Consider the following 22,377-nt stretch of genomic DNA (forward strand, 5'->3'; position numbering starts at 1 on the left):
CTCCAGCTGAGCCAATTCTTCAGGAAACAAGATATCAGTGGGTTCTTTGTCCTTTTCTCCATCGCTGGCTGGCGAAGACATTTTTTTTTTCTCCTCTGTTCTGTCTCCTTGTAACTTTGCACCTTCCACGGTAGATTGTAGTCTCCTGGAAAGGTGTTGTTGAAACTTCGCTAACTGTCAGCTCCTCTCCATTAGTTAATTAGGAAAGAAAGACCATGAGACTCCATGTGTAGAAATCAAATGTACTTTTACTAATTAATAATGGTTAAAGGCAATGCATAGCGAAGTCTGATTAATTAGGCGCGAAAGCAGTTGATATATAGAATAGCCCATTCCCCACCCCTTGGCATCACAGTCCCAGCCCAATCATAAGTCTTCCAAATGTCAGGTGCAAGATAACTTCAAAAGGCATCATGAAGATGGAATGTCAGTGCCGTTAGACCTGGCGGGAAACACCCATGCATGCGCAGTCCGATCAATCGGTGAACTCCAGAACCTTCTACCAGCACAATGAGTAACCCCTCCCAAATACCATGCCCTCCCTCCCCGTTTCATGGCAGCTGAAGCGATAGCAAAGCAGAAGCTGACATAATCATTCCATTAAATTTCCAAAACTTTATATATATAGCTCCTGTTCCCATTGCTTTTTCACTTGTTCTTCATTGTATTCCTTTGTTTAAGTAAGGAAATATCTCCGAAATGATGATCCAATGGAACATGGGGTGACTAATTAATTATTATTGCTATCATTTACTAATTTCAGCTCATTCTCAGCTTTTACCTAATACCTAACTCTACAGTTTCAAGATAATTGTACTGTTTCTCTGTGATGTGGCCATCTTTCCAATTTTTATGTATGCCCTGTTGTTGTTTTCCCCCCCTTTGACCCAAAGCTTTCACAGTATTGTCAAGTTTGTGTACATCAATGATTGTGTTACATCAATGTGTAAAATTAGGAATTTTATAGAAAGTCTAGTAAATCTGTAGAATGTCAAAAATGGGATGTCAAAGTATGAAACGCTTAATATTTCAGACTTTTCCTAGGCATTCTATGCAATGCCAAAAGGCAAACCAGTGAAGTATAAAACACTCCTTCTAAAATGTCATTGTAGCTTTCCTGTAATTGCAACAAGTAGGTCAATACTAGTCTTTTTCTTCTGGTTATTTTTTCAGCAAGAAAGTCTCGTGCTTTATTTTGCATTTCTTTTTTCATTTTCATATATGCCTATTCAATAAAGGGTTAGAATTAACCCTAACCCTTTTCATGACTCTATTTTCATACTTTGTGTCAACCTCTTATGCTGCCTCATAGTTTCCACAAACTCTGAAAGGGGGAAGGGAGGGGACAAAATAGATATCACCACTCCGCTGAGTGCAGAAACAGAAGTGGATGGGGGCCTGGAACCACCTCTCATCCCGGAGTGTTTGGGGTGAATGGCCTGCCGAGGAAAGTGGGAGAGTACCGGGGAAGGAGGGTTCGCTACGTTACAGCGGTCCCTCGTTCCGGCCCCAATAGCTCATCTCAAAGACCAAGTGGCAAGGGTGATCAGGGCCCTGGTCTCAGGTTGTTGCTGCTAAATGCCAGATCTGTGATTCACAAAACTCCCCTCATCTGCGACCTGATATTAGACAAGGGGGTAGATCTGGCATGTATTACTGAAACCTGGTTGGGCCATGAGGGAGGAGTCCCTCTCTCTGAAATGTGCCCTGAAGGGTTTCAGGTGCTCCACCAACTGCGACACCAGCGAAGGGAGGGAGTGGCTGCCATCATCCGAAGGTCACTGGTTCCTCGTGGGATCCCTGCTCCGGAGATTGTTGGATGTGAGTCTTTTCTGGTGAAGTTGGACCTTGGGGGTCAAATGGGCTTGTTGTTAACATACCTACCTCCCAGCTACATTGCAACAGCCCTGCCTGCGCTCCTCGAGTCAGTAGCCGGACTGGCGGTTGAATTCCCCAAACTTATAGTATTGGGGGATTTCAACCTGCCATCTCTCGGCGAACACTCTGATGGGGCACAGGAATTCATGGCTTCCGTGACAACCATGGACTTGACCCAGGTAATTCAGGGCCCAACTCATACAGCGGGACACACACTCGACCTCGTGTTTCTCTCGGGGCAGTGGAGACGTGATCTGAAATTGGAGGGCATTGAGATCTCGCCCTTGTCATGGTCAGATCACTTCCTGCTGAGGTTGGACTTTCGGAAACTACTCCCCCACCGCAGGGAGGTGGAACTGATTAAGTGGTTCCGCCCCAGGCGCCTGATGGACCCGCTGGGATTTCAAATGGAGCTTGGGGACATACCCGACTCCCTTGCCCGCAGCCCGACAGAGTCCTTGGTCGCTGCTTGGAACATAGCGGCGGCTGGGGCTCTTGACCGGATTGTGCCTTTGTGGCCTCTCCGTGGCAGTGGATCCAGGAGGGCTCCTTGGTTCACTGAGGAACTCGGAGAGATGAAGCGCCAAAAGAGATGCCTAGAGTGATGCTGGAGGGCCAGTAACTCTGAATCTGACCGAGCACTGCTAAGAGCCTTTATTAGGACTTATCTCGTGGCGATATGGGTGGCAAAATGTTTGCATTTTTCCGCGCTTATTGCGTCCGCAGAATCTCGCCCAGCCGCCCTGTTTAGGATTACTTGCTCCCTTCTGAAGGGGAGGGATGCGGAGGAACCCTTGCAGGGAAGAGCTGAGGAATTTGTTCAGTTTCTGTCAGACAAAGTCGCTCAGATTCGGACGGACCTGGACTCCACTTGGGCAGTTCCTACTGAGATGCCGGGGGTGGGCCTTGATCAGATTTCTTGGAGCGAGTTCCAACCTGTTACTCCTGAGGAAGTGGACAAGGCCATGGGAGCGGTAAGTGCCTCCACCTGCTCCACCAGCAAGGAGGTTACACGAGGCTGGTTCCAGAGAATTATTAACACCTCCTTACAGGAGGGATCTTTCCCACAGCCCCTAAAGGATGCGGTGGTGAGACCCCTCCTTAAGAAACCTTCTCTGGATCAAGCTATTCTTAAAAACTATCGTCCAGTCTCAAAACTCCCCTTTGTTGGAAAGGTTGTTGAGAAGGTGGTGGCCTTTCAACTCCGAAGGTCCTTGGATGAAGCTGATTATCTTGATCCCTTCAAGTCGGGTTTCAGGCCTGGTTACTCCACCAAAACTGCTTTGGTCGTGCTGACAGATGATCTCTGGCGGGCCAGGGATAGAGGATATTCCTCTATCCTGGTGCTTCTTGACCTCTCAGCGGCCTTCGATACCATCGACCATGGTATCCTTCTGCGACGACTGGGGGAGGTGGGAGTGAGAGGCACCAACCTATAGTGGTTCTCATCTTACCTTTCTGACAGGTCACAGTCGGTGTTGGTTGGAGGACAGAGGTCAACCTCTAGGCCCCTCAAATACAGGGTGCCACAGGGTTCGGTCCTGTCCCCCCTCCTATTTAACATCTACATGAAGCCGCTGGGCGAGATCATTCGCCGGCATGGGATTAAGCACCATCAATATGCGGACAATACTCAACTGTATCTGTCCACCCCGTGCCAACTCAGCGAAGCAGTGGAAGTGATGTGCCAGTGCCTGGAGGCTGTTAGGGTCTGGATGGGAGTAAATAAGCTGGCACTCAATCCAGACAAGACCGAGTGGCTATTGATGTTTCCTCCCAAGGACAGTCCAGACTCTCCATCTATTAGCCTGGGGGGTGAATGCTTGCACCCCTCAGAGAGGGCCCGCAACTTGGGTGTCCTCCTGGATCCACAGCTGACATTAGAACGCCATCTGTCAGCTGTGACCAGGGGGGCTATCTGGACCAGGAGGCACTTCAAATGGTCACTCATGCCCTCGTCACCTCAAAGCTCGATTACTGCAACGCACTCGACATGGGGCTGCCCTTGAAGAGTGTTCCGAGACTACAGTTGGTCCAGAATGCAGCCGCACGAGTGATATCGGGTGTACCTCGGTACACCCATGTTACACCTATCCTCCGCAAGCTGCACTGGCTCCCTATTGGTCTCCGGATGCGCTAAAAAGTGCTGGTGATCACCTTTAAAGCCCTACATGGCATTGGACCTGGATATCTGAGAGACCGCCTCCTGCTACACACCTCCCAACGTCCGATAAGAACTCACAGACTAGGCCTCCTCCGGGTGCCGTCAACCGGACAATGCTAGCTGGTGACCACTCGGGGGAGAGCCTAGCTGTGGAACGAGCTACCAGCAGAGATCCGGACCCTCCCCACTCTCGTGGCCTTCCAAAAAGCCACCAAGACCCGGCTGTTTCGACAGGCCTAGGGTTGCTGATTTTTAAATCTGGTTCAACCCCCTGTTAAAGCCAAATGTATGTTGTGCATTTTAAACTATGTATGTTCTCTCCCCTGTGTGTAATTTTATTTTATCTTCGTATTTGTAAGCCGCCCGGAGTCCTCCGGGATTGGGCAGCATATAAGCGAATTGCGAATTGAGATATGCTTGCTAATAGACAAAACAGAAAGTTTTCTTGTGGGAATCAAGGTCATCTCAACAGGTGGCAGTTGAGGGAGAAGAGGAGTAGCCAAGCATCCTGCCAGCTACTCCCATTGGACAATGTGACCAGTGACATCTGAGGAGGGAAATATTTGCTCTTTTAACTAGGGAAAAACCACAGGAACTTTTCAAGTTGGCTTTCACTAGCTGTGCCAATATGATGTATCCGATAAACATGTTCTTTCAGGAACCTACCTGCCTTGGAGTTCTGTTTTAAGTGGATGTGTTACTCGGAACAGGTATTATACAGGTATTATATAGAATGTCTAGGGAATGAATATATATATATATATATATATATATATATATATATATATATATATATATATATATATATATATATATATATATATATATTTATCAGCACAAATAAAACACAAATATAACAAAGGCAACAGTAAAAATATTGGGTTTCTGTCGTGATGGACTCTTGTGACGAGCCGATTGACAGATGATGGAAGCAGTTAGCTTCCTCCCATAATTGGGGCTTACCAGGGGTTGTGATACTAAATATATATATATATATATATATATATATATATATATATGTATGTATGTATGTATGTATGTATGTATGTATGTATGTATGTATGTATGTATACATACATACATACACACACACACACACACACACACACACACACACACACACACACCTACTTCCCTGGCTTCAGCTGATAAGGAGGAAGACCTGTGGCTTAATGGTTAAGTCATCTGCCTAAGATGCAATACAACACAGGTTCGAATCCCAGTAAGGGTATGGCTAGCTGATGAGAGCTAAATAGCTTGAAATAGATCTATACTAGTCTCCCTTTATTTATTTATCAGCACAAATACAACATGTGTGTGTGTGTGTGTGTGTGTGTGTGTGTGTGTGTGTGTGTTGTATTTGTGCTTTTGTTAGTAAAAATATTGGGTTTCTGTCTGGATGGTCTCTTGTGACGAGCCGATGGACAGAGAATGGAAGCAGTGGACTTCCTCCCATATTTGGGCATACCAGAGGTTGTAACTCTAAATACATATATAAAATATCAGACATTTCATACTTTGCCTACAAATATCTCAAATTATATAGATTTCCTAGGCATTCTATGCCATGCCAGCTTTTCATACACTGTCAGTAACATATATATGCCTTTCAAAGCTGGAATCAATGTTTTTATTGCTGCTCTCTTTCCGTTGCTTCTGTTTCTTTTGAATTCAAAACAATCTTCCAATTGTTCTATTTCAGTCAGATCTGTACAAGAGCTCAAAGGCCATGCACTTTATGAGTCAGTGTTCTTTCTTATTTTTCTTGGAAAGGTTTAAGAAACCTCATTTCAGAAACATCCTTGCATTCTGCAATATGACCACCGAGCCCCTTATCTTCTATTCCTCTCTCACCAGGTTGCTTTAATAGTTATTTCCTTAATCCCTGTCTTAGTCTGTGTGTGTGTGTGTGTCTGTGTGTATGTGTGTGCTTTTGTATATTTGGTAGCCTGTGATTAAAATAATATGCAAGTTTATGCTTTGTGTGAGTCTTGCATTCAATTTACATTTTAATGTCTACAGGCAGTCCTCGGCTTGCAACCACAATTGAGTCCAACATTTCTGTTCTTAAGTGAGACATTTGTTAAGTAGTGAGTTTTGCCCCATTTTACAACCTTTCTTGCCATGGTCATTAAGTGAATCTGACTTCCCCATTGACTTTGCTTGTCAAAAGGTTGCAAAAGGGGATCACGTGACCTTGGGACCCTGCATCCGTCATAAATATGAACCAGTTGCCAAGCATTTGAATTTTGATCACATGATTAGGGGAATGCGGCAATAGCAATAGCAGTAGACTTATATACCGCTTCATAGGGCTTTCAGCCCTCTCTAAGCGGTTTACAGAGAGTCAGCATATTGCCCCCAACAATCTGGGTCCTCATTTTACCCACCTCGGAAGGATGGAAGGCTGAGTCAACCCTGAGCCGGTGAGATTTGAACCGCTGAACTGCTGATCTTAGCAGTAGCCTGCAGTGCTGCATTTAACCACTGCGCCACCTCGGCAGAGATTGTAACTATGAAACCTGCCTTTATTGGTGTTCCTTGCTTCTGGGGTTTTATCAAATGTTTTTTACCGGTCCTTGTTCATGCAATCCCTCATGCAGAGGACACAGGCAATGGTCTGAGAAGTCCAAATTGTCCTGCCAACATCATTTGTGTAGACATTGATTCTATGTATTGGAGGAGAGAAACCCCTTTCAGGCCTCTTCCATGAACTGGAAAGACACTGAAATAGTAAAATATATGATTTGAAGAGAAATCAATATTGCACAACTCCATTGTAGTGTCCCCTCAGGTACCTGGGTACACCACTTCCAAGCCTTTTACTGTGATCCCCATACTAACACATGTGATGGATGTAGCATTATCCTCACTACCATGGTGGCTCCCAGGCACATGCAAAGAAGTAAAAAATATCATTAACCAGTTTAAGTGGTTAAGAACTGCGGTGGTACAGTGGTTAGAATGTAGTAATACAGGCTACTTCTGCTGACTGCTGACTGCCAGCAGTTTACCAGTTCGAGCCTCACCAGTTCAAGGTTGACTCAGCCTTCCATCTTTCCAAGGACAGTAAAATGAGGACCCAGATTGTTGGAGGCAATATGCTGACTCTGTAAACTGCTTAGAGAGGACTGTAAAGCACTGTGAAGTGGTATATAAGCTTAAACGCTATTGCTATCTGATTAAAACTCTCCAGAGAGTTGGTATCCATTTAATTGATAGATATCTGCCAATCTTACTCTATTTAGATGATGCAGTTCTTCTCTTCTCATCATCTGAAGGCATGAAGCAGGCACTGAGAAACCTAGCATTCTATTGTAATGAGAAACAATTTATAATCTATTATGAAGAACCTAAAGTTGTAGTTTTTCTAACAGAAGACAAAAGCACAAGTGGATGATTGATTCCAATAAACGGGAACAGATTAAACTTTTTTTTAAAAAAAACATGATCATAGTATTTCAGGCCTTCAGGAAATTAACAGTCCAAATAAATTATGCCACTTCTATGGTCCAAAATAGCACACAAGCAATAATTAAATTTCATAGGCAACAGGGAACAAATTACATCCCAGCAGCAGTTAAATTATTAATGGCTAAAAACAGTTGCCCAACTATTATATGGAATACAAGTTGGACCATACACAAATCTGTAGTTTGTGAAACCATCTAATCAAATTCTCATACAATTTTGTAACCCAAAATGCACCTCCAATGTACTCTTGAAATTTGAAGCTACTGTGCTGAGTATAAGGGCTCGGGCCTGGATTAGGATTCTAATTTGAGGATTTGGAATCATGTTTGACTCTGAAGGCCGGATGCCTTTGCTACTGTCAAACAATTATCAGTCTCATTAACACTGCATCTGTATAGTAGAAATTGCAGTCTTGGCCTCTCCCCTGAATAATTAGGCCAATTAACTCTAGAGAAGGCAAATTTAACCCTGGAGAAGGTAAATGGAGAAAATCAGAGACATTGATTGCCAAAATGATATCTCCAATGCAGAGATGGGTTGCTCCCAGTTTTACTACTGGTTTGCTTCACACGCATGTCAGGCAAGCACTCACCAGCATGTGCAGTTCAATGTAATTTGTTCTTTGTGCATGCACAGAACAATTTACAGTGAACTGTGCAGGCATGCACACTACTAAACAACATGCAGGCGATGGCAGCGGCGACCAGGGAACCCGTTTGGGGCGTGGCCAGCCTGGGTCGCTGCCGGTTCTGCGACCCAGGCCAAAATACCACTACTGGTTCGGCCGAACCAGGCTGAACCAGGAGCAACCCACCTCTGCTCCAATGCCCCTGAATTCTACTACCAAATGCTAGAAAGTTGCAAGCCCTCTAGTGTGGGATAGCTATACAATTTGACCCTAAATAAATATAGATGGGCCTCTTACAGAGTCCACTTTGATGTGCTTTCATCAGCTCTGCTGGAAAGAAGATTTCATGGGATTATTTTTTTTTGGCAGATATTTTGCCCTTGTGGATCGAGGGCAGTAGAAATTCTCAGTTATCTTCTCATATACTGCTCTTTCTATGATGTCTCCAAACACAGTAGCAAACCTTAGCATTCTGAAAGGCTTAGAACACTGGCATTTGCTAACACTGGCATTTGCTTAACATTAGAAAATGCTAGTGTTTCTCCCCCTCTGGAGGAGAAACACTAGCAAACGCGAGCATCCTAGTCTTGTTAAATAAAATGAACACTAATTTGATACAGGGTATTTGGTCATTTTGAAGAAACTCTTAGAATTGCAGTATTGGAAGGAGGCAGTTTATTGAATCCAACCTTCTGCTTAAGCTAGGAATGCAAATCCAAATTAAAACATCCCACAAATGTTCTCTCTAGCCCCCACTTCCATACATACATGGAATGAAACCAGTGGTGGGTTTCTACCAGTCTGCACCGGTCCGTGCGAACCGGTTAGTCGGTGGACCCGGAAGTAAGTAACTTCCGGGAACGTCAGCACCAGCCATGTCACTTGATCGCTCTTGCTGTCCCATTGCAGCTCGCTCGCTCCCCCGCCCGTCCACACTAAACTAGGCTAGCCCAGCCCGACGCTCACTGATTGGCTGGAGACTGGAGTCCAGCCAATCAGTGAGCGGGATGGAGGCAACCTGTTTAAAAGCAAGGTGCCAACAGCCAACATTCCTCTCTCTCATTCCCGAGCTGATTGGTCCTCCCTTCGCTTCGCCTTCCAGGAGCTTGCTGCTTCCCTCAGGTAAACAACTAAGCACGAGGAGGGCGGTGGGACTCAGGAGGGAATCTAGCTTATGCCAGCTCGGGAAAGCCACAAGCTGGTGTACGCCATGCAGCCGAAGGCGGGTGGGCGGCAGCCTAGCTTTTGTGAGGGAAGGTCTTCAGGCCTTCCCTAGTGAAAGCCGCGGGCTGGCGGTAGCAGTGGCGGCGGCCTAGTTTTCGCAAGGGAAGGCCTTCAGGCTTTCCCTGGCGAAAGCTGCAGGCTGGAGGTAGCAGCAGCCTAGTTTTCGCAAGGGAAGGCCTGCTGGTAAGTGACCCAGGTTTTTTTTTGTTTTTTTAGTGTATTTTAAAATAATATTTTATTTATGTGCATAGAATTTTTAAAAATAGTTTTACTTAAAAGTATTGAGTATAGAATATTTTAAAATGGTTTACTTCAAATTATAATTGTGACTATTTAAAAAAAGATTTGCCAGATTTTGTTTCACCCTCGTTGTTTAAGTAATTGTGACGTGGTTGCTGGTTCTGTGAGCTTTCTGGCACTGTCCTTTATAATTTCCCACAATGCCTTGATGGTTTTTATTCCAATGGCTTTGTCTTTCCTGTCCTTAGGGTTAGGGAAAAACTGGTTTCATTTGCAGTCTTTTTGGGGGGATTCTTATTTTTTGGTGTTTCCCTGGCACTGTCATAGTTTGTGTGGGTGTGGGTGTGGGTGTGGGTGTGTAATGTTCCGCAGTTATCTACACATTAATAATGATCTAGTAATATTTCCTTATACATTTTAGGGACCTTTCCTTATATAATTGGTGTTTTCTTTCATACTTTTGGCTTTCTAATTCCTGTTTCCGTTAGTTGGCAATAGCTAAAACCAATCCCACGTGAAAAAGTATTCAAAGCCTTCTTGATTTTAATTTCAATTTATTTATTCCTGCACATTGTAATATTTATTCATTTTCATATCTCTGTTTTTCCACTGTTGTACAAACACAATTCCAGCAGCTGCTAACATGTGTAAAATTAAATATATATTGTACTCCCTTTCAAATAGCCAACAAAATATTTCTGGTTTTAATTCCATATCTTGCTTTACGATTGCTTCTAACCACTAACTTCTGAATAGCTACTTGGAACGACCTAAGTGGTGTGCAGAAGACCGGCAAACCAGTGATCCTTCCTCTGTAAGTAGCTGTCTTTATTGCTGGGTGCGCTCTGTGCTGGGTTCATCCTTGAGATAGTAAAGTCTTACTTTCTGTGTCTCTCCTTTGTGCAGGTTATTGGAGCAAGGTGGTGGTGCAGAAGATGGAAAAAAGGACAGTAATTTTCTATTATTTTTTGTGCTTGTTTCATCCTAATGCAGTGCATGCAATTAAAGTCTTGTTTTCTGTGTCTCTCCTTAGTGCAGGTTATTGGAGCAAGGTGGTAAGGTGGTGGTGCAGAAGACCAGCAAGGCAGTAATCTTCCCTATGTAAGTAGCTGTCTTTATTGTTTTGTGTGCTGGTTTCATCCCAATGATGGCAATGAAAGAGTTCATTTCTGTGTCTCTTCTTTGTGCAGCCCATTCATTGGAGTCAGTGATACTGAAGACTGGCAAGAACAATCGTCTTCCTGCTGTAAGTAGCTCTTTTATTGTTTTTGTACTTATTTTAATGTTATTGTAGTTCATCCATTGGGGCAAAGAATTCAGTGACATCGTCTTGGCCACTCCCACCCAGTCACATGGGGGCAGGCCACTCCCACCCAGTCACATGGGTGGCAAGCCACTCCCACAAAGGAGGCCACACCCACAGAGTAGGTTCCAAAAATTTGTGAAACCCACCACTGAATGAAACCCATAACTACTATGGGTATTTAGTTCCATGATTGAACTGCTTTTATTATTGAAAGGTTGTTCTAACATTTGAGTAAAATCTGACTTCCTGTAACTTGAATCCATTATTCCAGGTTTTATACTTTGTAATGAGGGAGAGTATGTGGAAAGTTAAGATCTCAAAACCACAACAATATTCTTTAATATAGTGATTATTTTAGCTCAACAGCGTGCATTAGCAATAAGATTTTGTTTGGATCATGATTTAATATTTTTAAACTATACAATTCATCCTGAATTGATTTGGAAGTTATTCTGTTTGACTCAGTGGAGAAAATTGAAAACACAGTATGTAAATCTGGACTTTCATACTAATTATCATCATTAGTAACTATCAAATGGCTAAAGCTCTTGTTTTCATTCCACTAATTTGATTAAATTTGTAGGCCTATTATAAAGTACAATCCAAACCAACAGATGGAGACTAGACAATTTTGAATTTCAATATGTATTCGTTTCTTCTTTTTCAGTTGAATTTCACAAACCTTTCAGAATCAACTTCATTCAATTTTGAATTCAGAAGTTGGTCTGTACATTGCTAGTATTTTCTCCCACTTCTTTCTTCCTAATGTCTCTGCAGAGCTACTCTTGAGAAGAGAACAGATATCAAAAATAGCATATAACGCAGCCTAGGCACATGGTTATGATGTGATATGATGTGATGCAGCTTGGCAGGAATCAAGAAAACAAATATAACTCTTTAATTTTCCTTTATGCCAGGGCAGCCAGTTTTGTCTAGCAGTTAAGGTTTCATGAGAGACAATGATTCAAGTCCTGCCTTGGCTATGAAAGCTACCTGGGTGACTTTCGACTAGTAATTCCCTCTCACCCCAAACCACCTCATACAATTGTTGTTGTGGAAAAACAGGAGGAAGGTATGTTGGATATATTCATTGCTTTGAGTTATTTGTATAAATACAGGTAGGCTAAAAATAAAGAGCTCTAGATTAAAATTAGGACTTATTAAACAGTAGGATAATATACTATATAAGCATAGTATTTGTATTCTCTTTCTCTTACAGGTAGCAGTTAACTCACAGGCTTCTTAAAAGCATCACTATTATAAAACAAGCCAGAGTTCTTTGGAAGTGTAATTCAGTGAGAGAAAAAGATATGCAGGTTTTGAAGCTGTGCTTGGGCTTGTTCTAGTTCATGAATATGGTGTCACGTCATCCCTAAGAAGAAGAGGAAGAGGAATGTCAGATTAGCAAGAAACCCAACCAAAAAAGGAATATATTGCACCTTTAGCAAAGACTAGAAGAACAGGTTAGGCCTGCTCAACATTATTGCTTTTTCTTCTAATCATGAGTTGTCTCTTATGTTGGACATGTTTGGTATCTGAATGTTCAGCCTTTGATTGTGCCTCATTTCATCCTGCAGAAACATCTCTAAGCTGAGCATCATCATTAGTAAGATCCAAAGGGGTGCTGTTCATTTTCAACTTCTTGTGACAAAGCTTAGAGGAAGCAAGCTTCATGACTCAGTGTCTAAGAAAAGAACAGTCACAATATTTTGGCTAGGTAACAAGGGAAAAATAAAGATTTCTTTGAGACTTGCATAGCTTTTAACACACCCTGTGCTCTCTGGAGTCAAGTGGCGGCAGCTTCACCTTAATATGATTATGGTGTTAATTGGATAGAAAAATCACTCATTAAGTGGTTTGTGAAATAATATAAGGTGTTTGTGCATTTGGAACATATGTTGTCATGCGACTGCAAAAACTCTACATTAGATATCTATGGAAATTCTCAGTCATCCAGGTCATGGCTGTCCCAAAGGTGCTTTTTCAAGAGGCAACTGGACTTTCTGGTTTTTCTTTGAAGATGTTTCACTTCATCCAAGAAGCTTCTTCAGCTCTGACTGGATGGTAGAGCAAAAGGCAGCCATTGCAAGCAATTCACAACAATAAGCAAAGACAAGTTAACTTTGTTTAGTTTTAATTTTTATCTTCATATTTAATCATTTTAATGTATGTACAAGATAGATGATCCTCCTTTACAGGAGGTCACATGGGTGAGCTCCTTAAACCTGGATCATTGAGGCATTCAGGCTTTCCAAAACCATACAGAGAAACAATCTATATAATTCCTGTCCCAAGATTCGTCTCCAGAAATCTCAATTCCATAAATATTTCCCTTCCCTGCCTTTCAACCAGTAGCATAAACAAGGGATGAAGTGAGATGGGACATAAATAGATTATGAAGATAAAACACACCCATTGAATTTGGTATGCTTACTATTGGGAGGAATGGAATAAACTGAAAAAGGACAAATATTATGGAATTCGAACCCTCCTTTCTGCAACATTTTGTTACAAATACCACTTGTTTAATATGAATCAATGCACCATGAAGTATATCATTGGCGAAAAAGGATCCCTTCCTAGGGGGGAAAAGTAGTGATTTGTTCAGAAACATTCCTACCTGTGAGCCAAATCAGCTCCTTTCAATGATGATGCCAAAGAAACAACTTTCCTACCACTAGCTAAAAACAACAACATTGTTATCTAATGAGCAACTGTAAAACATTCATTTTAATTTCTAGGGAACCCAAAGGAACTAACGTGCATCTGTCTGAAAGAGAGAGTTTTGTGGGTGTCATGTTAAAGGACATTACTTGTGATCAGTTCCATAAAGTTGAGTTCAGTTGACAACTGAATGGGAAAACTAAATCTCATCAATTCAGTATTTTAATGTAATTTTAAAATTTGTGGAACAAAATTTGTATACAAACATGCTCTAGCCAAGATATTAGTAACAAATACAATTTGTTCTTACTGCCACTCCCCAAAAGGATACTAGAACCAGTAAAACTACATCTAACAATATTTTTTTTACAAGTGTGGCCCAGAACTCTATTTTCTCCTGTCTTAATCCTCCATAAACAAGATTTATAGGGATTCTACAGACACCAAGATATATTGTCATAGGTTGTATAGTACATAAATATATAAGTACATGATATTGCTGAGCTGGCAATATCAATCAATTTTTTTTTATAGCAATAGCAGTAGACTTATATACCGCTTCATAGGGCTTTCAGCCCTCTCTAAGCGGTTTACAGAGAGTCAGCATATTGCCCCCAACAATCTGGGTCCTCATTTTACCCACCTCGGAAGGATGGAAGGCTGAGTCAACCCTGAGCCGGTGAGATTTGAACCGCTGAACTGCTGATCTAGCAGTAGCCTGCAGTGCTGCATTTAACCACTGCGCCACCTTGGCTCTAATTGAGCTAATCCTAATTTTTTCAAGTGTTTTCTAAACTTTCTGAATCTAATCTTCTGAAGATAATCTGGGAGAGCATGGGGACTGGAGAAAGAGAGAGACATTCTGAATTTGAGAGCAGTACAGAGGAAGACAGAAATGGTCAAAGACATACCCGTGGATACCCTGCTTTGCACTAAAATTGAATGCTTCCCTTTCTTTCGGAAAACAGGAAGCTAGTCCGAGAGACTCAAGTTTCGTTGTGTCTAAAGTAATAAAAATACAAAAGTACAAGTTTAGGTGTGTTTTGTATTTGAACACGCTGTGTTAAAATATTTCTCTAACTAGTAGTGTGAATGTTGGCCTGAATACATGAAAGAAATGTTTGCCAAAAAAAATTAAATGGAAAAACTTGTTTATTAATTGCTGCAGTTATATTCTTGATAGATACATAGATATTTTAAAAAATGTGTTTCTGCATATAATCTATTATTTGTCACTGTTGCATTTGGCTGTAGAACTGAAGAGTCTAAGAATCAAACACCACTGGAAATCTGTTGTTTTTGCAATGAAATAATGTTGATTTTTTTCCCCCCCACATTTCTCTCTAGGTTGGCAACATGGTGAGCAGTCCTTGGTTAAAGAAATACCAAGCTCAAAGCTAAAACCTATAAATAGAAGATGGGAAAAATCAATTTACGATTAGGCACATAAAGTTTTAATGTTGTTTATATTTTTATTGATTGATCTCCAACAAGGCTGTTATAATTTTGATTATTTTTTCCATTTATCTGAATGCAGAATACTGAAAATGAAAGAAGACAAAACAATACCTTCTGTGCATCTTTCTTGATTTATTTTTCTAGGGCAAAGTAGGACTGCTCTAGATGAGATGAGAAATGATGCATACAGGTTACATCTTCTCATCCTTGAACTGCATTATACAAATGTACCTTATTATTTATTATTTATTTATTTATTTGGAGTTTTTGTATGCCGCCCAATCCCAAAGGACTCCGGGCGGCTTACAAGAAATATAAAAAACACATAACGACAAAACAATTTAAAACACCAGACACCCCTCATACATTCATTCTAGTTGGGGCCAGACCTCAACAGTGAGGTCAACAGCCCCAGGCCTGCCGGAACAGCCAAGTTTTTACGGCTTTCCTGAAGGCCATCAGAATGGGTATGGTCCGGATTTCTGGGGGGAGCTGGTTCCAAAGAGTCAGAGCAGCCACCGAGAAGGCTCTCCTCCGAGGGCCCGCCAGCCGACATTCTTTGGCCAACGGCATCTGAAGGAGGCCCAATCTATGGGGTCTTACTGGCCGCTGGGAGGTATGTGTCAGCAGGCGGTCTCGAAGGTAGCCATGTAGGGCTTTAAAGGTAATAACCAACACCTTGAATTGAGTCCGGAGACCAATTGGTAGCCAGTGCAGCTCACGGAGGACAGGTGTAACGAGGGTGTACCTCAGCACACCCAATATCGCCCGCGCAGCTGCATTCTGAACTAACTGCAGTCTCCGAACGCTTTTTAAGGGTAGCCCCATGTAGACTGCATTACAATAATCCAGCCTCAAGGTGACAAGGGCATGAGTGACCGTTAGAAGCGCATCCCGGTCCAAATAGGGCTACAATTGGTGCACCATGCAAAGGCCACCCCTGGTCACAGCCGACAGATGATGTTCCAATTTCAGCTGCGAATCCAGGAGGACTCCCAAATTGCGAGCCCTCTCTGAGGGGCATAAATTTTCTTCCCCAGGGTTAAGGATGGACTGTCCAAACAGTCCTTCGGGGGCAACATCCAAAGCCACTCAGTCTTATCGAGATTGAGCACAAGTTTGTTCGCCCCCATCCAGACCCTAACAGCCTCCAGGCATCGGCACATCACGTCCACCGCTTCACTGAGCTGGCAAGGGGCAGAAAGATATAATTGAGTATCATCGACATATTGATGGTACTTTACCCCATGCTGTTGCATGATCTCACCCAGCGGCTTCATGTAGATGTTAAATAGGAGGGGGGACAAGACCGAACCCTGTGGCACACCATATTCGAGGGGCCTAGGGGTCGACCTTTGCCCCCCAACCAACAACGACTGCGACCTGTCAGAGAGGTAAGAGGAGAACCACCGTAAAATGGTGCCTCTCAATCCCACCTCTCCCAGGCGTCGCAGAAGGATACCATGGTCGATGGTATCGAAAGCCGCTGAGAGGTCAAGAAGCACCAGGATAGAGGAATATCCTCTATCCCTGGCCTGCCAGAGATCATCAGTCAGGGCGACCAAAGTGATTTCCGTGCTGTACCCAGGCCTGAAACCAGACTGAAAGGAGTCTAGATAATCCGTTTCATTCAAGGTCCGTCAGAGTTGAAGCGCCACCACCTTCTCAACAACCTTCCCTAAAAAAGGAAGGTTGGAGATGGGACGATAGTTTTTCAAAACAGCTGGGTCCAGGGAAGGTTTCTTGAGGAGGGGTCTTACCACTGCTTCCTTTAATGGTTGCAGGAAAAACCCCTCCTGCAAAGATGCATTGGTAATCGTCTGGAGCCAGCCTCGTGTCACCTCTCTGCTGGTCGAAACCAGCCAGGAGGGGCACGGGTCCAGTAAACAGGTGGAGGCACTCATCACTCTCATAGCCTTGTCCACTTCCTCAGGGGTGACAAATTCAAACTCATCCCCAAAAATCACCCTGTTCAGGGTGACCTGCTCCCTCCTGAAAGGTGAGGGGGTTGGGGAACCCCTGCAGGGAAGAGCTGAGGAATTTGTTCAGTTCCTGTCGGACAAAATCACTCAGTTTCGGACAGACCTAGACTCTGCTTGGGCAATACCAGCCGAGGTGCCGAGGGCAAGTCTAAGTCGGTTTTCCTGGGATGAGTTTGATTTTGTCACCCCTGAGGAAGTGGACAAGGCCATGGGATCGATGAGCGCCTCCACCTGTTTACTGGACCTGTGCCCCTCCTGGCTGGTTTCAACCAGCAGGGAGGTGACACGCGGATGGCTCCAGACCAGGTGTCCTCCGTGAGCTGCACTGGCTACCAATTGGTCTCCGGACTCAATTCAAGGTGTTGGTTATTACCTTTAAAGCCCTACATGGCTCAGGACCAGCGTATTTGCGAGACCGCCTACTGCCATATACCTCCCAATGGCCGATAAGATCCCACAGGGTGGGTCTCCTTAGGACGCCGTCAGCTGGACAGTGTCGGCTGGTGGGGCCTCGGAGTAGAGCCTTCTCTGTGGCTGCTCCGACCCTGTGGAATCAGCTACCCCCAGAGGTCCGGACCTCACCCACCCTTGTGGCCTTCAGAAAAGCTGTTAAGACCTGGCTGTTCCGGCAGGCCTGGGGCTGTTGACCTTATTATGTAGGATCCAGCCCCAATCAGAACGTATGCGTGTTGGAGAATTTTTTTTAAAAAATTATTTTTTGTTTTTATTTTGTTTGTTTTCTTTTCTTGTTCTGTGTAAGCCGCCCAAAGTCCTCCAGGATTGGGCGGCCTATAAATCTAATAAATTGAATTGAATTGAATTGATTAAGACTAGCCCTCGGCATCTCGGCTGGTACTGTCCAAGCAGAGTCCAGGTCTGTCCGAATCTGAGTTATTTTATCCGACAGAAACTGAACAAACTCCTCAGCTCTTCCCTGCAAGGGTTCCCCCGCCTCCTCACCTTTCAGGAGGGAGCGGGTCACCCTAAACAGGGCGCCTGGGCAAGATTCCGCGGACGCAATAAGAGGGGAAAAATGCGCACATTTTGCCGCCCGTATCGCCACTAGATAAGGCCTAATAAAGGCTCTTAATAGTGATTGATCAGACTCAGAGTTACTAGCCCTCCAACATCACTCTAGGCATCTCTTTTTGCACTTCATCTCCCGGAGTTCCTCAGTAAACCAAGGTGCCCTCCTGGATCTGCTGCCGCGGAGAGGCCTCACAGGGGCAATCCGATCCAATGTTCCAACCGCCGCAATATTCCAGACAGCGACCAGAGACTTGGCTGGATTGCAGACAAGGGAGTCAGATATCTCTCCAAGCTCCCTCTGAAATCCCTCCGGCACCTGGGGCGGAACCACTTAATCGGCTCCGCCTCCCTGCAATGGGGGAGTAGTGTCATGGAGTCAAGCCTCAGCAAGGAGTGATCTGACCATGACAAGGGCAAGGTCTCTATTCCCCTTAAATCAAGATCACATCTCCACTGCCCCGAGAGAAATACAAGGTCAAGCGTGTGTCCCGCCCTATGAGTCAGACCCTGAACTACCTGGGTCAAGTCCATGGTTGTCATGGAAGCCATAAACTCCTGTTCCCCATCTCAGTGTTCACTGAGAGACGGCAGATTAAAGTCCCCCAATACTATAAGTCTGGGGAACTCCACCGCCAACCCGGCTACTGCCTCTAGTAGCACAGGCAGGGCTGTCGTGATGCAGCTGGAGGCAGGTACGTCAACAGCAAGCCCAATTGAACCCTTAGGTCCAACTTCAAGAGAAGAGACTCACACCCCACGATCTCTGGGGCAGGGATCCTTTGAGGAACTAACGACCTTCGGATGATAACTGCTACTCCCCCACCCCTTTCTGGTGTTGTGGTTGGTGGAGCACCTGAAACCCATCTGGGCACATTTCTGAGAGGGGAACACCCCCTTCTTGGCCTAGTCAGGTTTCGGTTATATATGCCAGGTCTGCCTCCTCGTCCAATATTAGATCCCAGACGAGGGGGGCTTTGTTCACAACCGACCTGACATTTAGCAACAACAACCTGAGACCAGGGCCCTGTACTCCTCTGACACCAGATCCTTGAGTTGAGCCTGAGGGGCCGGAACAAGCAATCGCTGTAATGTAGCGAGTCCTTCTTCCCCGGTAATGGCTAGCCCTACAGCTCCCGCCATATCTGCCCCTACCAGTCATGACCGAAATGCTCCGATGTCCCCCTATCACCGTAGACCCCTCCCCTCCTCCCATGGCCCCCCTTCTTCCCGGCAGGTCATGTATTCCATTGACACCAGGACGGGAGGTGAGTCTGGGCCCCCATCCACTTCTGCTTCTGCACTCAGTGGAGGGGACTCCAGGTCGCATCCCCGGTCCTACCATACTCACCAATCAAACACTGTCTTGAGACACACCCCACACTAATTACTAAAATACAATACAATAAATTAAAAGTGGGCACATTTTCTCTCACATTCATACACTCATACCCCCAGCAAACCAGCTAAAATGACATTCCTGAATAGACAGGCAATTAAATTAATTAAAAACAGTAAAAATAAATGTCCCGGAAGGGAAAGAGGGGGGGAGCACCCAGACAGAGGTGCTGGTGAATGGTGGCCGGGTCCAGGGACAGCGTTGCAGGCACTGGGGATGTCCTGGAAGAGGGATTTCCAGATGGTGTACTGCAGAGGCCCCATGTATTTCAATGTGGGGAAATCCTCATAGGTAAGACTCGTTTCATGGATCTTCCCCTTCAGCCTATCTGAGAGAGAGGTGATGCCCGCCAGGAAGTTGTGCTTGTCGGTTTCCGCCAGTCTTTTCTGCAGGATCTGGCTACCTTCCTGCACTTTACGCAGCTGCAGGCTGTAGCGCTGGATCTTCTGCTCGATGTCAGCATCTGCAGGCTGTAGCGCTGGATCTTCTGCTCGATGTTAGCGTCCAGGCCGTGTCAGCCTCCAGCTCCTCCAGCATGGCCTTCTGGCGTTCACGGAGCAGCTGATACAGCCGCTCAGAGGCCTCGCTGATGTGCCCATGCTCGCTGTCCTAGAGGGTCTGCAGCTGCTCCTTCAGCTCCCTCTGCATCTCCTCGAAGGCCTTGTCCAGCCCAGTGACCTGGTGCTGCTCGGTGGTGCTGCAAGACGGGCCGGTCGCAGAAGAAGCAGAATCTGGTTTGGGTGGCCTTAGGAGGCTTCTCGGGTCCTCCCAGGCCTTTGTTCAACACCTTTCCTCTCTCTCTCTCTGGGGCTCGCCCCTTCTTGGTCAGGGGGGTCGGGAGTCTGTGGGGGGGTCTCTCGGATGGGCATGGGCGGAGGCGAGGGTCGCGGAATTAAACAGCATAATCACCTTGGAAGCCTTGGAAGCCTCCGCCGGGGTCGAGGGACGCTGCTCCCTTGCCTCCACCGCCACCGCCGCTCCGCCGGTTCTTCAAAACTAAGCAATAATTGAGGGAATGTATTCACTTAAAACAACTTGTTTTGCAATTCAATATGAATTGAAGTCATGCAGTTCCATCCATTATTAGCCAGATTTCTATTAGCACTTGTATTTCATCTGAGTGATAAGTATTTAGGGAATATTTTGTTCTTCTTTCAAAATAGTTTTACCACTTATTAATATTCTACAGAAAAAAACACTGGTATTGGAACAGAAAATGTGAAATTGCAACGACCTGACCAAAATGAAGCGGTCAGTATCAGATAAAAGTCATGTGTTTCATGTAAAAGTGCGCGCTTTCAGGAGAAGGAAAAAGTGTCAGCAGCCAAGACACTTGTGGCTGAAGTGCCCTTTCCTAATCTCCTGCCTCTGTCTTTTTCTATGAAACCTCACATGATGGCAAAACTCCTGCTACACCCAGCTGTGTCTAACAGTAGCAGCTATGTTTTTGGCTAGCAACATACTGGGAGACCATCTGCACTTCTTGTTTTTTCTGGCCTGGAACACAGCAAGACTCAAAATGCATGCACAGACCAGTAATCGATGAAAAGATGTTCAATAAATTATTCCAGGGGAACAGATGGTAAATCATTTTAACATGGCTGAAAATACTGTCTGATTTACCATAAACGTAGATATAAAAATGCCCTTTTTTCCTTAAAAAAAAGAGAGAGAGAGACAAAAGTCCAGTTCACCGCAAGCTTACTGGAATGACAATGGAAGCAAGATTCTCCACCACCCTTTTAAGTTTTCTCTTTCACCATTTAAATATATGCGTTCGGCACAATCGCTGATCATGATCACAATAGCCTAATAATCTGTTCATAGACAAAATTGATTCACAAAAATAATTGCCATGGATGAAATTATTCTCCCCTGCATACAAGTGCCTAAGTATGTTCTCTATCATCACATTTTTCCTTTTTGTGGCAGACAGCACATCCAAACAAAGCACTAACTTTTTATTTCCTAAGGATGCTTGCAAAACCTCTGCATGCTTAAATCATTCTTGATGAGGTAGAAAATGTTAGAAGCTAAGACTTTGCTTTGCAACATGCCTTACTCCCATTTATTTATTTTTAATTAATGTAACATTTTTAATAAAGTCATAGGTGCCAAGGGAAATATCTCTAGGCACATTGATGCCTACAGGCATCCTATTGCCTATGCCTGTCTTACAAAGCATCCAAAGCACATCTAAAGCTCTGGCACCAGCCCATTTCTCTTTGAACATACCTTGTTGAAGTGCTAAATGCCAACAAATCTGATGCTTTTGTTCAGCATTCACTATCAATGTTTTCGCTTACCTGGTTTGGGTTTTAATGTAATTTTAATATTTAATTTAGATGTATTTTCTATTGCTTCTAATGAAAGGCTTATTAAATATAGGTTATATTTTTAATTGCTTATCTTGAAAATTGCAATACCAATATTTAAATATATGACTCAAAATCTGCAACTTGTAAGGCAAGTATTCGACATGGGAATAAGTGAGTACAAGAGGTCCTTAACTTGTAACTGATCACTTAGCAGCCGTTCAAAGTTACGGTAGATGTTAATGGCAACTAGCCTGCATTAATGACCCTTTACAATGTCCCATGGTCATGTGACCATGATTTATGGTTTTTTGCTGGAAACTGGCTTTTATTTCCAGTTTCCAGCAAAAAACGCTCATTGTGAAAAACAGATTTACTGAATTGCCACTACATTCACTTTATGACTACCCTGTTTGCTTAATGGCCAGTGCAAAAAAGGTCATAAAATGAGGCATGGTTATTTGGTACTCCACTTAATGACCAGAGATGATATTCAGCCAGTTCTGATAGGTTCTGGAGAACTGGTAGCGGAAATTTTGTGAGTGGGGAGGGAATGGGGATTTTGCAGTATCCTTCCCCTACCACACCCACAACTCCACACTCACAAAACCGATAGTAA

The 22,377-nt window shown here is 44.1% G+C and overlaps 1 protein-coding gene across 1 annotated transcript in view; it reads right to left on the minus strand.

Annotated features, from left to right (window-relative positions):
* The window catches only part of LOC116512444 (desmocollin-1-like), a 127,373-nt gene that overhangs the window by 29,526 nt on the left and 75,470 nt on the right, over window positions 1-22,377 (minus strand). The gene's annotated exons all lie outside the window — the stretch shown is intronic.

The sequence above is a fragment of the Thamnophis elegans genome, chromosome 8, assembly GCF_009769535.1.
Source record: "Thamnophis elegans isolate rThaEle1 chromosome 8, rThaEle1.pri, whole genome shotgun sequence".
NCBI classification, from domain to species: Eukaryota; Metazoa; Chordata; class Lepidosauria; order Squamata; family Colubridae; genus Thamnophis; species Thamnophis elegans.